This window comes from Mus musculus, chromosome 1 (assembly GCF_000001635.26).
Source record: "Mus musculus strain C57BL/6J chromosome 1, GRCm38.p6 C57BL/6J".
NCBI lineage: Eukaryota > Metazoa > Chordata > Mammalia > Rodentia > Muridae > Mus > Mus musculus.
This window is the reverse complement of record NC_000067.6, coordinates 66,249,398-66,262,863: the sequence shown is the minus strand read 5'-3', so window position 1 is coordinate 66,262,863 and position 13,466 is coordinate 66,249,398. Positions and strand designations below refer to the sequence as shown.

Below are 13,466 nucleotides of genomic sequence, written 5' to 3'. Positions count from 1 at the left end.
TATGAAAATCTTCCATGGATTGATCACTCCAAAGATCTCTGTTTTCTAACTTAAGCCATCCCAGAATGATTCATACATGCATATTATAAGCAAGCAACTACAGTTGGGTAAATATGTCTTTTTCTATTTATTTCCATTCCATAAAGATCTTTTTCTAAATTTTTATAAGTTGTTTCATGTCACAGAATAATGTGTTATAGAAATTATACTTGGTTGTGTGACTAAGTCCTTCTATTCATAAAATGAAGACAATCAAAAAAAAGTTCCGAACCCCTATCTCCTTTTTCAAATTCATGTTCTAAGGACCACTTGCTCCATCTTCGGAAGGTAAATCTTACTTGACAGGCATAAAAATCTCAAAAGAGGAGAGATGGCATCGTAGGGGAATAAAGACATGGAGACATATGGATAATACATCTGGTGCCCCGCATAATGCAGCTCTTTTGTAAGTAAATCTGTTGTGATAGGAAGAAAGTAAACTGAGCAAAGCCTCCAAAGTGTTACATGGTAACACTCAATGGCACACAATACAATCCTGGCCACACTGCTTTGCTATACATAACAGGAGTTTTTCAACTAATATTTTTATATTTTTAAATTACTGGCTGCATTTTCCTTAAGAAAAGGAAGAGAATTTCATCCTCTGTAGAAATGAGGCAAAAAGTACTTACAGAAGTAAAGACCTTTCATTATTCACTGTTCCCATCTATCTACTAAAATATCTATGTATCCGTCCTCTATCTAATCATCTATCATCCGTGTAGAATCTACTACATATGATAGATATGTGCTATATAATTGTTATCTTCTGATAAACAAATCCTCATTTTCTATTCTGAAATGAATACAAAAGTTAAACAACCCTTATGCTGATGTATAGGAGCAGAGGAGCAATAATGAATATGTCCCTTCTAAAATATAAAATCTTACCTTTCAGTAAGTGCGACATAAGGAAAGAGGTTTCTAAAAGGATGGGCTCCTTACATAAGTAGGAAATCTGCTTGCTTAGCTATCTGAACTGCCCTAAGGTGATGTAAGGCAAATTTAAGTAAAAAAAACTTAGCTGAATTATTCTGTGAAATGCTATCCTTCCTTTTAGATAAATGTAATAAAAGAATAAAGATTAGCTGGCCAGTACATCAAACCTGCAGATTGATTTCATAAGCTCTGAGTCAGTATGAACATGACTCCACAGGGTTATCATTTGCAGTCACTTGATACTACACTTAAGGAAAAAGCAATCAGCTAGACTAATATTTTCTCATATGGAAAAAAGCAAAATATCCCTTGTTCTTTAAAATATTTCCAGTGGGTAATGTTTTTATATTCTATGACATCAACAGTCTCCTTCCTCACTATATCAAAACTATCAAAAAGGAAGCAATTTCTGGGGCTTATATTAATGAAGTTCTTGGGTAGGCCATATACAGAGATAAGCAGTAAGACTTTCAGCCCCTCTCCCACATCACCAGATCATCTTCAGATTCAGTTACATCATTAGCTTGTTCCTTATTGTAAGGGTTGTTGTTCTGGTTCATTGTTGTTTTACACCAGAGCTCAGTCATGGATGTCAAAGTACACATTTATGTCAGTTCTCCTCTTCTACCATGGGAGTCCCCAAGAAGTAGACTCATGTTCTCAGAATTGGTGACAAGCGCCTTTTCTGTCTGATACACCTTGCAGGCCCATTTAAAATGTAAGCAGGAGGGAAAACAAAACCAAAAAAACTGCCTGAAGGAGAAGGAGGAGGATGAAGAGGAGGAGTAAGAGGAAGAGGAGGAGGGGGACGAGGAGAAGGAGGAGGAGGAGGAGAAGAAGGGAGGAGAAGGAGGAGGAGAATGAAGAGGAGGATGAAGAGGAGGAGGGGGACGAGGAGAAGGAGGAGGAGGAGGAGAAGAAGGGAGGAGAAGGAGGAGGAGAATGAAGAGGAGGAGGAGGATGAAGAGGAGGAGGGGGAAGAGGAGGAGGAAGAGGAGGAGGAAGAGGAAGAGGAGGGGGGACGAGGAGCAGGAGGAGGAGGAGAAGAAGGGAGGAGAAGGAGGAGGAGGAGAAGGGAGGAGGAGGAGGAGGAGGATGAAGAGGAGGAGGAGGAAGAGGAAGAGGAGGGGGGAGGAGGAGAAGGAGGAGGAGGAGAAGAAGGGAGGAGGAGGAGAAGAAGGGAAGAGGAGGAGGAGGAGAAGAAGGGGGGAGGAGGAGGAGGAGGAGGAGAAGGGAGGAGGAGGATGAAGAGGAGGAGGAAGAGGAAGAGGAAGAGGAGGGGGAGGAGGAGAAGGAGAAAGTTGTACGTTTCAGCCACAGCAGTGATTCTGTACTTGGGAAGCTGAAGTAGGAATATCACAGTTCACAAGTTCTAGGCCAGGCTGAGTTACATATAGAGACCATATTTCAAATGAATAAGTAAATAAAAATTGAAAACACATGTCTATGACAGCTCATATTTCAGGAAGCAGCACAGAAAAGCATACTCTCCAAGGACTAATGAGTGCTTCCATTTTTTTAGTGTGACTTTAGCAGTTTTGCATCATTCATGAAAGTGCAAACTATTAACTATGTGTATCAGTTCCAAAATTAAACATATTAGCAATATTGCTTCAATGTGTTTTGGAAGAGTGATTATTCCTTATAGTCCATCATTCTGTCTGTCTGTCTGACTGTCTATCTTGTCATCTATCTATCTATCTATCTATCTATCTATCTATCTATCTATCTATCTTTTGGCACAATTTTCCAGCATAAAGAGGCAGAATAAGTAAGAATAAAGATTACTGTAACATATACAAATAAACACCTAGGTATTCTCTAGTTCATAGATATGTTATGAGATTGTTTATTACTTGATGTAGTTATAATTTATTAAGTATATATTTCTGAAATCTATCTATCTTCTGGAAGAATCTACCAGAGCAAAGAACAGAGGGTTAGGATACCAGCACTCCTCAAATAGCCTAGTGGTTGCTTTGGGGATCAGGCATAGCTGGACATAGTCATGACAGAAGGAACGAAGCAGGAGTTAAGTGCTGGGAGAGATATGTGAAGCCATGAGGTGTGCTGGAGGGGAAACACAGCTCCTTCCCAAGACAGTTGGGAGGTTTACTGGGAAGCTTGTGGAATTTCATCTTGTACCACGAAGACTCAAAGCAACCCAGCTCTCTAATATAACTCTAAGGGAACCTTTCCTCCCATTTTAATGTAACTAGAATAATACACACCCACACATACACTATATGTATATGTATATGTATATGTATATGTATATGTATATGTATATGTATATGTATATGAACACTTGGGCGACATGCTATTTAGCTTATGGATGATTATCTCTATTACAGAATATCTTATCAGAACTGGGGTGATGGTGTGGCAAGCTCAAGTCCGCAGCACCCTTGCAAAATGGCAAAGTAGTGCATTCAATAACCCTAGGAATGGTGATGCAGAGAGATAAGCAGAGATGTAAAATTTTTTGGCCAGACAGCCTGACCAAACTGGTGAACTAAGAGACCATGTCTTAGAAAATAAGATATAAGACCCAGAGGACAGAGAGATATACAGCAAAAAGATGCCTACAGGATATAACAGTCACTATCCTATGACATCATTGTAATTGAGGTTACAGTCCCCTAACCTGCATATAACTGGGCCCAAACTCATGTTATTTTGGGTAGGAGAAAGATCTATGAGGCCCCACTGGCAGTTAACTATGGCTTGGAGAGGAACTACCATTTTCTTCAGTATTTTCTTCATCAATTCATTCCCTAATTTGGTCTATAATCTCTCACTATGCTCTGACATATTGGATCATGCACACAAAGAAGTCATAAAAGTCGGAGGGAGACTTAGTGGAAAGAAAGAACTTAGCAGCAGATGGGGAATAAGACAGGGAAATGGGAAACAAAGTTTGCTGAATAAATATGTAAAATTTCTGAACATGTAAAATAATTTTAAAAGAGTTCATGGGATAGCAATTAAAGCCATGGGACTTCAGTGATTATTGATAGAGAAGCAGTTCAAAAAGAAACCTCATGCACCTCACCATTCAGAATCCCGTAAATTAAACCTTAAGTTGTGTAAAACATAACTATAAGGTGGAGAGCTTTGGTAGGTAACAAATGTAAGTCTCTGGACTTGCCTTGCTTGGACACATATACTCATTACACATGCATATAGGACAGACAAACACAGGAAGATAAGGAAGAGGATGATGGGGGAGAGAGGGAGGGCAGTATCACTTAGCACGGTATGGAGGAATTACTTTCTGGTCATACACAATAGCATGTCATTCATATACTTTAGGATTTTCCATAACAATCCATTTTAAGATCCTCAATAATTTCACTTCCTGTCTTAAGAGAACCATTGGAATTTATTGTATAAAATCTAGGAAAAGAAAATGTTTTTTAAAAGGCCATAGGAAACTTATGGTTTAAGATTCACAGTAATATGACACCTCATTTTGTTGAAATATGAAATCCAAGTTGTTATAGTTCTAATTTTTCAGGTGATACATTTAACCAGGGAACACTCAGCAGTCTGCATGCAGAAGGCATCAGAGGTCAAACTAAGCCAACTCAGGCAATGGAAACAGAGCCCAGACTGTTCCGGGACACAGGATCATCATCAAGTCTTTTGTCTTTTATATAATTATTATTGATGCACTTAGAGGAAAGCATCTAAGGAATCCAACTACCAAGACATAACAGTATCTTCTAACCTCTAACACAAGTGCTTTAACCAAACCTAGTCACACATGGAGGGAAGGTTGCCCTCAGAGTATTGAGATGGTCCTGCAGGAAGCAATATACTCCTGTGGGAAGCCACATGTGCTGTTGCAGATGGGCGCTGACTACTGCTGGCCAACATGCATAAGTTTGGACAAACAACCAATGTGTACATATGCAGTAAAGTTTTTTGCAAAGACACTGCCTGGCCCGGGCATGATAATGAGGCTTTGAGAGTATAACCAATCAGATGTGAGACATGCAAATGAGGTGTGATAATGAGGCTCTGTGAGGTACAGAGAGAGAGAGAGAGAGAGAGAGAGAGAGTAGCCAATCAGATGAGGAACATGCAAATGAGGCTTAGTGCATAACCAATCCAGGTGTGAGACACGCCTCTCCTAGGCCTATATAAGCAGCACCAGTTCTGGGCTTGGGGTCTCTTCGCCTCTGCAATCAAGCTCTCCCAATAAACGTGTGCAGAAGGATCCTGTTGCAGCGTTACTGCTGGCCAGTCTGGTGCACACAAGATACTCCAGATCATTAGCTGATAATTTCATGGACATTTTCTGTCTTTTAGAGCAGAAGGTGGGTGCCAATGGTAATCCACCCCCCACAGAGACAGACAGGCGGACAGACAGAGAGACAGACAGAATCAAAGACAGACAGAGACAGAGTTCTGACATCATTAGGAAAAATTTTAACACCTGCTCATGTATACAATGAAGAAAGAATATGGTCAAAAGATAGCAAACTTATGAAACCATACAGGGTGTATAAGTTAATGTGGGAACCACAAATGTCCAACAAAAGTAAAAGGTATCTGAATACACAATGATCAGAATTCAATTCAAAGTCAAATAGGTCTTGAATCCAGGCTGTTTCTGGCAGTGTCTGCCTGTGTTGAGTCATATGAATTCACAGCAGTCTTGGTTCAGAACACAGTACATGTGCACTTTCCACGGTATGTGCCTTCTCTCTCTGAAAGCCAAAATGTGTTCCCTGGAACACTGGCTCTGAGTCGAGCCCTCTGCATGCCCTGGGTTGCATCACGGTCTCTATTGAGAAAGTCTTCGTTCTTATAGAAACATAATTACAGAAACCAAAGGCCATTAATATTTGGCTACCACCATGCCTCAGCATGCATCAAATTATTATAACTTCAGATCATACTGTGTTAGAATGTTGGATTGTAAAAATTGCCACTTAAGTTGTTAATTTGAGTTTAAATTTATAAAAAGTCATTAAATAAATTTTGGCCTGGGACTAGGGAATAATTTCCAGCACTTTGTGATATGCGCCTTGCTGTTTGCATTAGATATTTATGTCATGTGGCATTCATAATATTGGATTGTAAAGTGCAGAGCAACTCTAAAGAGTGTTGAAGAAAATCTATATCCTAGAGTATCAAATATTCAGCCAAGGTTTAATTCTTTGTGTAAAACTAGGTCTGACCATCTCATTAATATGCAAATTTGCTTTAATCTTTAGTGAAAGGCCACAATTATATGTATAACAAAATAAGTGTCTTAATTAAATTTCTTTTGATCTCATAACCAGTAAAATGTTTTACTAGTATACCTCTTTTGTATAACCAGAGGAACATAAAAATTTCTTGGGTGAAAGGGGGTCTGAGTGGACCAAAGTTAAGATACCTTCACATACAATAACAGTTCCCCTTTATTTTTATATCTTATAAAGGAAATAACAGAATCAATTTAGAAAGAAAGATGATTTATTTTTAAACAGAAAGGATAAAAATTTTAAAATAAAATACTGGTTAAAGACGTTACGATCTATCTCTTTTAGGTTTTTAAGAATAATGTTAATTCTTAAAATATTCCTAAGATTTTTAGAATGGTGTGGTAGCTCCTACGTCAGGTATAGAGAAACTTTTCAATGACATGGAGGTCCTAGGTGTCATCCTTCCATTTGTCAGGGTTCTGGAGTTCTTTCTCTGAGGAACCGTTGCAAAACAAACACTATTGCCTATCTTCGGATCAATTAAATTCTAGAAAATATAATAGTTACCTAAGCAGCATAATTTGGACAGTCTGCTGAAGTAGAAAGTCACAAAGCCAGTAAAATTAACATTGTTTAGTTATATATAAATGAAAGTTTAGTTATATAAAATGAAAGTTATGCTGTTTGGCTTAACATTTAACATCTCATGGCTGTTCCTTAATAAGTACTTATTTCCTACTTTATATTGACATTACTTAAAAAGTAAGAAGTCACTGGGTCTGTGGACATGGATGGGGACGTGGCAGAGTTTGCAGTGTATGCAGGGGGACCTGATCACCGGGAGCCCTGCAAAAATGCTGAGCATGGTCACTCTTGTAATCCTACTTTCAGGAAGGTAGAGGCAGGGGGACCACTCCTACTTTTTGCCCAGTTATCTTAACCTTTTTCTGCCCAGACCAACAAAAGACCTCAAGGTAAGGTGGATGGTGCCCAGGCTACCTGGAGTTGTCCTCTGTCTTCTGCATGCATATGTACATATATGCATTCACACCAAGAAACACATACACATACACAGACACACACGTAGAATTCATCCTTTCTTGCCAATTTTAGAGGGGTAATTAAGCCTTCATTTAACACCAGCATTGAAATGGTGAAATTTATATGGAAAATGTCACCAATGAAGTGCTCATTGGTGCCAGTACTGTGAGTCTCTTTCACAGCATGTTTGCCACTTTAAAAGACATTCATTTCCTTAGATTATAAAATGTAAAATTTGATATTAAATACTATACTGGAATAATGCTGTGAGTAGAAGGATAGTCGTAATAGTACTATTTAGAGTAAGATATTATGTATGTCTGTCCAGCAATGGGGAAGCACTAAATTATGAGATTTTCGTAAGGTAAACTATATTTAAAATCCTACTTTCAACAAACTGGAAGCTACAAAATGCAAAGTTTAAGATTAAGGAAAACTTTTTTTAAAAGTAAAACTCAACTATAATAAAAAGTTTGAGTAAAAACAACATAAGACAAAAACCCACTGGTAGCACTATTAACTATAAAAATAGAAAAAAAATTTAAAGGCAAAAACTATGCTCTAAAATGTTGCTTAAAAACACTCTATAGTTTACTGTTCCGCTTTCTGTATGTATCTCATGTTAATTCCCTCATACAATAGTTCTAGATGATTTAAAATGTCTTCCCTGTATACGTTCAGTAATACTGTGCTTCAAGTTCTCACCTGTAAGACCAGCACTTCTGGGGTAGAGGCAGGAAGATAGGGAGTTCAAAGCCACACTCTGCTACATAATAAAAGGCCAGCTTGGGCTACATAAAACTTTGTCTCAAACAAATAAGCCCACCAAATCTATTGTTTTTGATGATGAGTTAAATTATTTTTTAAAGTCTACCTATGTTTAGTTGATTTTATAAAATGTTATATAGGTAACTTTATCAAACTTGTTCTAAAATTTCTCATTCTCAATTAGAAAATCCTGATAATAGAGATGTACATGGGCTACTATCTGTTTGAATACATATTTATCTCATCATGTATATTATTATAACCTTTCACATCTTGGTAAAACACACACAATATTCATATTCTCACAGAGGAAACGCTCAACATTGACAGTGGGTAAGAAATCAGATTAACTTTGTGCAATCCTGCTTTCTTTTCTTGACACAATTTTTTATCTTTAATAGTTTTTCTCCCAGAAAAGTAGTCAGAACATGATGGGATTTCTAATTTCTATTTGGATACTATAGTGAGACTGAACTGAAGAGAGGATGAGATTGGGCACTGAAACCATTCCTGATGCAAACACAGATACCTGGCAAAGCTCTCTAGATTTTACTTTCTACATAACAGGTCTAATGGGATGAAGGCAACAAGGAAAAAACTGCAGTGGGGAACAAGAGAGTGGGGGAAATGCTAACAAAAACGAAATGTGTGTGTGTGTTTAAAGTTATATGGAAACTTACTATATTGCAACCAAATTTAAAGACATGTCTAGGGATTGAGTGGAGACACTCTGCATGGTGAGATAATACTGCTTCCAGATGCAGTAGGTTACTAAACAAAATTACAGTCCCAGATATATTATCTTACCATGAGAATTGTTGGTTTGGAAGGTGACAGAGCTCCCCACCGCATACAATGCAGGCTCTTGTGAGTCTTCTGGGTTGTCCACAATTACTAGAGGATGAGAGCCTAGTCCTAAGGACACCACCCACCTTAGCGCTAAGAGAAGCAAGCCAGAACTGAGTTGGAAATTTCTTCCTTGGTGGCTAATTTTCAAAGTGTGGGAGATGCAGTGCTGGCAGCTTCAAAAGAAATTTACCCCTCGATAGACTTACCGAGCTGTGAACCCTATGGACTATAAAACCAAGCCGTCATGCAAGAACAGCTCACCTGCTCAAAAATGGCACAATTGTTATGGTGAAAACCAATAGCCCCTGAATGAATTTGAAGCCTAGACCTCAGGAGACAATCTATGTCTGGTACTGAAATCCCAGCCAACAATAATGCCTGAAAAGGTCATAGACCCAAGGAAGGAGCTGTTCATGAGCTAAACTGACTTAAGTATTAATGTGTCTTCTAAATATATACACCATACACACAGACAAATGCTACTCTCAGTCTCAATCCCAGATGCCTCTTTTTGCAGTGAATGAAGGTGAGTACACAGGTCGTTAGAAGAATATAAGAAACAAGAGGCCTGGAGAAGGGCCCTGAAATGCTATTCTCTAGGTGGAACCTAGCCATTGAAGTCATGAACTGAGAGACTGTAGTAATTTGCACTGGGCCTGAACAAGACTGGCTCTTTTCACAGTCTGTCATGGATGGAGGAATGACGTATGGGGCTTTATCCTCTACTTAGGAACCACTGACTAGTGATTCTAGGGAAAGTGGGGTCACTGTTTTCACCTGTACCTCTGCTGCTGACCCACCAAGCTCCAAGGAATAGCTCCAAACGCATGGCCACAAGTCCAGTGGGTTAAACTTGGAGGGTCATAAAAGAAACAAACCAGAATGCAAGGAAGAGATGTGTAGGCAAGGGAGTGTAAAGGAGCTAAGAGAGGGTGGGAGATGAGTAATTGTATGAAATTGTCAGCATTGATTCAATTAATAATAATCATGATAATAATAATAAAGAAATATATATATATATTTGAATGCATAGTCATTTATTTAGACTATACTAAGGAGTAAATTTTTTTAAAACAAATGCTAGGCTAAGTTAAGTATTTCAATGCTCATTCAACCCCAAAGCATGTCAAATATAAAGTAACATGATTTATAAATAGTTTTTAAATCATCCTGAGCAAATATCTACCCTACTTTTTTCTTTATTAAATAGCTAACTATCAATAGGCTTAAATCCAACAGGTTTTATTTATTTATTTAATTTCATACAGATTAAACAACAGGAAAGCCATATGCACTTGAAAAAGACAAAAAAGAAATAATAGTACCCATTCACCTGACAGAGGGAGGGTGAGGGGTGCGTGCGTGCGTGCGTGCGTGTGTGCGTGTGTGTGTGTGTGTGTGTGTGTGTGTGTGTGTGTGTGTGTTACTGGCAACAGGACAGTGACATCAGAATTGTGGCCAGAAAAAGTACTTATTTACTCTGTGCCTGCTATATATTAGGCACTTTGACTCAAAGAGTTAAATCCAGAGTTTAGAATGGAAATTCTTGGTTAATGTAAGCAAGAATGAAAGCCCAGTGTTTTCTTTACGTTACTCTTTAACAAAAAGCCCAGGCACAAATCTAGCAACACCTGGTGTTCTGCTCTTTATGAGCAGTGAAAATCCTCCTTGCCTTCGGGGCTTAGTTTATAAATTTATTTTTCATTCTGAATTCCTGTCCTACAGAAGAAAATAGAGGGGTAAATAGATTCCCAAGCCCATCTGTGTGAGGGACCTCTAAGGCTCTGTTATTACTCCAACCTCAGATGAAGCTGTTTAGAGTGGCTCCTAAAAGCCAGCTAATGAGAAAACAGAACAAAGAAAGGACATCTTAGCATTCTGCTCGTTAATTAACACGAGTGATTCACAAATGCACTTTCAACTCTGCTCTCCTTACATAATGTGTTCTGTTTGAGGAACAAATTGTGGAACTAAATGTGTTTTCCTGTTCAGAAAGTAAACCATCCTTTAAAGTATAAGCCAGCCTTTGTTTATCTTTTAAGGAACGAAAATGAGGGCACATTTATTTCACCAAAACTTAGCTAGTGAGGTGACAGAGGTAAAACATTCAATAACCAAAGTAATGTAAAACACATACTGGCGAGAACAATGGTGGTTATTAGTGAGCCATGGTGTGATGTATACAGTTCATGCTTGATCCTGCTCTTGCTCACACTCTGGGCAGAATATCCTGAACCAGCAAGCTAAAGACTCAAAAAGCCCTTACAAAAGCTTATTTAAGCTAGTTCACAATCAATATAAGCACAGCACTGACCTTAATTCTTGCCAGCAGTCACAATATAGGTTGGTTCAGATCAATATAAATCTAAAAGGAAAAGAAAAAAAAATAACACCATTAGATTAAATCAGTCAGGTAAGTCAGCCTTTCTTTGTCTAAGAAGGAAAGCCAAGGCAGGCGTTAAACAACTTGTTTATTGTGCCCTAAAATGTACTGGCTGACACAGATCGCTTTACAACACACCATGCTTGTGTAGAAGTAACTTGTAAATTCACAGTAAATTTTAGGTTTCATTTTTAAAACGTGTAATAAATGTCAAAATTAGTTCCGATTTTTGCTTTCAGCATTTTATGCATTCAAAGAATTCCTAAGCATATAGTCAAAAACATCCACCTTCGACTTGTAAGATACCACCATTTGCCCTGGATATTTTCTTAGTAATTAAATTAACTCATTTGGACCCTGCCGTATATTTTCATCAACATGATGAGATGTGATGGGTACTGGAGACAACTGTATGATATTAATGAGAAATTCAGAAATAAAGCAACTAAGACTAGTGTCCTTATAGAAATTACAACATAGAAGCTCCTTTGTTCCTTTTGCCAGGTAAGGACAGCAAGGTAGCAGCCATCTATCTACACAGAATTGAACCTCATCAGTCACTGAATTGATGACCTTGGTGTTTTCAGCATTCTAAGCTTGGGAAATAAATCTCTGTTGTTTATAAGCCACCCCATCTACAATATGTTTGTTATAACAGCCTGGACCGTCTAAGACAGATCTTTAATCTGATTTAATACCCACAGAAAGTCTGTAGATCTTTAGTCCAGGATCATCAATCAGTCCAAAGGTAGTCAAGGTCAAAGAAGGCAATTTCATTGGCAATTTATCAGTCTTCTCATTGGTCCCCTGTGCATAAGCCTGGCCATTATTAAAATATGCTGAGATGAAAATTTGTGGTAAAGCACATGGTCGGAGGACAGGAAAAAAGAAGGGGAATTTCAGGGAAGACAATTTTTCAGAGTCTGTGGTGAAAACCAGCCCGTCCTCTGGACCAGAAAAGAAAGAACTAAAGAATGGGAAAAAAATGAAATTCTCAACTTGCTTAAAAAGTATTCACAACAGTGATTCCATTTTAAAAACTGAGTAGCTTCTACAATCATCTGTATTAACTGATTGCAAGTTAACATATGCCTACATGTCAGAAATGTTTCATTATCAAATATTTAAGCCAAGTCTATGCGCTAAGTTCACACCCAACAATCATGATTTAATGGAAAGAATAGCACAAAGACAAGTAATAAAAATATCAATAAGCAGCAACAATATACTCAACTCAATATGAAATTGTTGTGCATCTTAACTATTATAGTAGTTTTTTTATATAAGAATTGAACAGGGGGGCTGGAGAGATGGCTCAGCAATTAAGGGTACAAAGTGCTCTTCTAGAGGTGCTGAGTTCAATTCCCAGCAACCACATGGTGTCTCACAACCATCTGTAATGGAATCCGTATCCCTCTTCTGGTATGTCTGAGCAGCTACAGTGTACTGAACATTTAAAATGGTTAAAATTATGACTTTCATGCTACATAGATTTTACCTCAATAAAGCAGTGATACTGTGTCCCTAGGATCTTGCCTGCTATACAGTACACAAACCTGCTCGGCTATTTAGTAGGTATTTAATACCAGGGTGATGCCACCACTTAATTCAGATGTTAGGTGACTATGGTTCATTATTTCTTGGAGCCAGTGAAAGTCTATGTGGAATTGCTCATTTGTGTTTTAAATTGACCATGTGACAAGAGCCACTCTTTGCTGAGAACTCCTCAGCATATTAAACATCCCAGTATCTTTAACACCCTTTTAAGTTAATTAGAGTCTATATCTTCACTCTCCAATGCATATTTTTGTACTTAAAATAAAATGACCCTTTGGGGACTTTTCCAGAGACAGGAGATGAGACAAATAAACCTGACTGTATGTCATATGATTGGCACAGTATTCTAAATATTCTAAATTGTCCTTGAGAGTGACCCCTCACGGACACTCCTACTCCCAGTTTCGTGGCACCTCAAATGTCTTACACATTTTCTGCTCAAGACAGCACAAGTTAAATTCAAATTTAAAGTATTAGTGTTACTTTAGTTGTATGGACCATGTATTTGAGCTGCAGATTTAGCAAGGTGCTCAGCACAAAGAACAGGTCTATTTAGTTAATGGTGAATAAGCAAACGTGCTCAGTTCAATATGTCTTTGATTCTTTGCCAAGTTTTAGAAGATAGTTGAAAACCCTTTTGAGGGCTTGAGGGAATAAAAATCGTACCCTTGTTTTGTTTGACCTCCATT

General features: G+C 38.1%; 1 protein-coding gene across 17 annotated transcripts in view; it reads right to left on the bottom strand.

The window, feature by feature from the left end:
• The window catches only part of Map2 (microtubule-associated protein 2), a 267,382-nt gene that overhangs the window by 179,720 nt on the left and 74,196 nt on the right, over positions 1–13,466 (bottom strand). For all 17 annotated transcript variants that reach the window (XM_006495746.3, XM_006495754.3, XM_006495751.3 and 14 more), the window contains one exon: positions 11,152–11,202. The gene's annotated coding sequence lies outside the window, so the exon portion shown is untranslated. The remainder of the gene's footprint in view (positions 1–11,151; positions 11,203–13,466) is intronic.